This window comes from Eutrema salsugineum, unplaced genomic scaffold, assembly GCF_000478725.1.
Source record: "Eutrema salsugineum unplaced genomic scaffold, Eutsalg1_0 scaffold_2, whole genome shotgun sequence".
Lineage (NCBI taxonomy): Eukaryota > Viridiplantae > Streptophyta > Magnoliopsida > Brassicales > Brassicaceae > Eutrema > Eutrema salsugineum.
The window spans coordinates 16756349-16760883 of record NW_006256829.1 but is presented as its reverse complement, the minus strand read 5'-3'; positions in this window follow the sequence as shown (position 1 = coordinate 16760883).

Below are 4535 nucleotides of genomic sequence, written 5' to 3'. Positions count from 1 at the left end.
TTGGCGATGCATTCAGTTCTCATTTCTTCTTTGAGAATTTCCTTCGCAAATGACCAAGAAACAAATCACCCTGGCCCACGGAACAAGCAAGAACGACGTTCGGAAGGGGGCCACCAAAGGGAAAGCTGTCGCCTTGGCAAGAAATGGGGGAGCAAGCAAGAAAACCTCCCCAAGACCCGAAGGCGAACCGGCTGCGAAGCGAGCAAAGAACAAAGAGCTTGCACTTGCACCAGTGCCTGAGCCAAGGAGAAATGGGAAGCAAGAGGTTTCTGACTCTGATGAGGACGAGGCTGGAGTTCTGGTTCTAAGAAGAAATACAAAAGAGCGAGAAGCCAACTGTGGCAAGGGAACAAAAGAAGAACCGAAAGCTGAGCCTGAAGGAGGGCACTTTCCAACCACTGGAGAGTACTTGGACCATTTTAACTCTGTGAGAGTGGCTCAAGGTCGGTTCCCTGACATGGAGTTGTTGAAGATGGGTTTGATATACACGATGATGTTACCCTCATCTTTCAAAACATGGGTTTGGCCTCGTTCTTTGAGCTGAGCGATGTTGCTTATGAAGGGATTACACAACAGTTCCTTGCCACTTTGGAGGTAATCATTTACCCCAAGAGAGATCCCAAGCGCTTACATGGGAAAGGATTCGGTCACATCGAGTTTGATATGGATGGAGTGCACTACAAGGTCAGTTTCAAGGAGCTAGATGAGATATTTGGCTTCGTGAGGAACGGGAGCTCCTTAGATAAATTTGTGTACCCGAAGGAGGAGTTAGCTGCTTTGTGGGAAACCATTGCTTTTGGACCATACTTGGGAGGCAAGAGCAAGACGAGCTGCATCAGGAACCCCGCGATCAGATACGCTAACCGAGTTTTAGCCTCCATGTTCTTCTCAACTTATAATCCTGGAGTTATTCACTTGGCTGAGCTTGAAATATTGGGACTTGGTTTGAAGCCACTCATCACTCAGATGAAGAACAAGAAGGAATTCCAAGGGCCAGTACATGTACCTTCTTTGGGCGCATTCTTTGCGATCCAAATGCTCACCTACCATCATAATGTGTGGTGTGGTCGGAAGAAGAAAGGCACAAGGAGGCTTCAGAACGGTTGGGTGGTGACTAAGATCTTGAGAGCCAAAGGGTTTGTATTCCCTGAATCCACATCAAAGCCGAGTCTCATTGATGAGCAATACCTAAGCAAGAGCGGTTTCTTCGGAGGTAAGTCAGGGAACAAGTGGGTTTATAACTTCACGATGATGCACAGAGATGGAATGCAGGTTCTCTTGCCTAACCGAGCCCTCACAATGTTAGATAAGCAATGTAATGTTTCTTTCTACATGCTCAAAGACCAGTTGTACAACCCTCTTTTCGATCCGCCAATGCGCAAGTGCACCAAGGTGGAACAGGCCGCGACTAGTAGGCCTCTGAACGAGCATGGCACAGCCGGGTGTGAGAATGAGGAACTAAGACCCTCTGAGAGAAGAATAGGGAATGGCCGATACCATTTTGATCCGTACGTGTGGGGAGAACCTGAATACCACACCAAGAAGCTGTACTTGAGAGTTAACACCCTCCAAAAATGGTGTAAGTGGCAAGACAAGACCATTCAGGCGTTGGTGGACTGTGTAAGGCAGCTAAAGAAGAAGGTCAAGCAGATCACCGCACCATCTTCACCTGATAAGAACTCGGCGACCTCAATAGCACCGGTTGCACAAGAAGAGGTCGGGGCGAGCTCAAGCGCGAGGAACCCTGAGTTTCCACCAGGCAAAGAGGACTGGATCGATCCTGCCACGGCATTCCTGCCTGAACCCTCGGAGAGCAGCCCACCACGACAGTCCACACCCTCCTGCTCAACATCAAATCCCTCGCACTACTTGGGATCAGACCTCAGCGACTGAGGTATCGACTTCAAACCCTTGTAAATACGCATCTTGTATATATCATCTTGCATTTGTCTAGTTTTTCTTTTTACTTCTTTCACACGCTTTTATAACACAAGGGACTGTGTTATTTAAGTGTGGGGGAGGAGCTTTGTGTTTTCTGATCTTGTTTTCTTTGATCTTATTTTCCACTTTGAGTCTTGAGTCTCATGTAGCTTAGTATATGAAAAACCTGAAATTTTACACAAAAACAAAAATGCTCATTCTAGTTGCATTTCGCATTTTAAGATCGAGTCTAGCTGCATCATGTAGGATTGCATCAATGCAAGGAGTAATGATAGGTTTTTTCCTAGAAAGTGAATCGCTTGAGAACTTGAACTAGATATGCTTGTGAAACTCATTTTGTGCTTGCAAAGTCTGAAACGATTTGAATCTGAGAAACAAGTTTGAATTGAACTCAACTCTGATTAAGTGAGAACCTAGAACTTGACATCTAATTATCATGTTTGTGCATATCATCGTGAATTCATGGTTACCACATACATATTTGAGCTTTCTTACCCCTTTTTATCACTCTTGCTAGCTCAAATAGCTGATCTCTCATCTTGAGACAGTTCCCTGCCTTTATCCTGACCTTTCTTTGAAGACCTAAACACCCTTCTTGTGCGCATAATTTGTGAGGCCTTGTTTCTAGTAGACTTGGTAAAAAGTTTTGGGTTTAGAGCGACAAAGATAGTGCTGCATGTAGACACTGGTCCAACATCAAGGGCTAGTGTAGGTTAGGGTAAAAGTGAGAGCATCGGTTTTGAGTGAGCAAGCTGAAAATAAAAGAATCTGAATGATGAAAGTGAAAAGAACCGGATTGGTTAGGGGAATGAATGCTTAAATGAAAGAAAGTGAGTCTGTGCTAAAATGAAAAGCTCATGTGTTGAAATGGAAAGAGCCTCATGGAAAGAAAAGAAAGGATTCAAAAAGAGGCCTGGTTAAAGAAGAGCTTTTGTGTTAAAGAAAAGAAACTCGCTAAGATGTTAAGGAAAGCATTCCCCTATGAGATGAAATGAAGAGAGTAACGAGAGCTGATTGAGTGTCAAAGGAAAAATGCCATTTGGGGTGAGTAGACTAGAGAGAGAGTCTTGAGAGGTTCAATGCCGAGTGTGAGAATCATTTTGCGTGTGGGGTAGATGCAGTTCTATCTTTGTATGCATCCGTTGCTTTTTACCCTTAGCATTTTACTAAAGTCTACTAATTTTTGAGTGATCCCCTTGCATGGAGTACCAGTTACTTGATTGGGATCATTTTTATCTCAAAATCCAGTCCCGAGCCAAAGAATTCATCTTGATTTGCATGAACATGATCCACCCGGTTACAAGCTTAACGAATGTGAAAGAGTTGAGAGAGAAGAGAACTTGTGGGGATTCCTTGTTTGAACTGATATATATTCTTAGTATGGCTTTGCATTGCATATTTGAGCATGAACTTGAGTTCTCATTGTGATCACTTCTCTCTAAAAAGAAATATGAACTCCCATTGCATTACAACCTCTTTCTCTCATTTGTTCTTTTTGCTTGAGGACAAGCAATGGACAAGTGTGGGCGAGTTGATATGTCTATATTTTGCATCATTTAAGCTGCATTTTAGAGTCCATATCATGTGTTTTCTCATGTATATTGAGTCTTTAGGCATCAAAATAGGTTTTAGAATTTGCATTAGGTCCCAAAACGTTTTGCATGTTTTGAAGTCTTTATCAGGTGCTTTGGAGGCCATTTGGAGCTCAAGAGGAGAATCAGGAGTGAAAACGGTGAAGAAGAGGTTCAAAAACGGTGAAAACCGCTTGGAGAAATTTCTCGGCGAAAACTCGTACTGGCTGGATCAGAACATCTGCCAAAATCGTTACCGGATGGTCATTACCGGCTAAAAATTGTTATCGGGTGAAAATTCCACTCGGTAAAGTTTTATGCCGAGGCGAGAAGTTTTTACCGGATAAAAAACTTACCGCGGTATACGATTCTCGGACATTTTCCTTACCGCGGAAAGCTTTTATCGGCTAAACCCAATTTTCATCCATGCGCCTCAAAGATCATCAAGGCCGGGAAACTTCCAGTCCGAACCAGCTTAAGGGGTCTGCATCAAAGTTGGAGATAATCGAGTCAAGATCCCAGAACAGTTGGAATCACCCAATTCGGACCTGTGAGAAGAAAGATACGACCCCCTGAAGAAACGCCTGTCTCGCATGCATCCGAAAGCCGATCAGATGAGTTTCAAAGAGTGGGTGGGACGAAGTTCAAGGTCTGTGAATGCCCTTTCCGGAACGCCTGAGGATGTCCAATTCGGAGTCGTGTGCCGAAAGTTATTGCCTCCGGAAGACAAGTTGGTCGATATGAGCCCAAATGAGTTGCAATACGCGCTAAGTGTTTACACAAGCCTCGGCATCGTTACCTCGACATTGCTCAAGCCGAGGCTCACCTCTTGAAAGCATTCTTGGGCTATACCTCGTACCAACCTCTCGGTATGATTGAAATCAAGGCATGCACGCAAGAGAAGCAAAGATGAAAACGACTAAGTGTTAAACGTGCACCTTGGTATAAAGACCTCAGCATTGCATGCCGGACTCTTTCTTCCTGAACCCCTCGACTACCAAGCTCCTCGGCATTACATGGCGA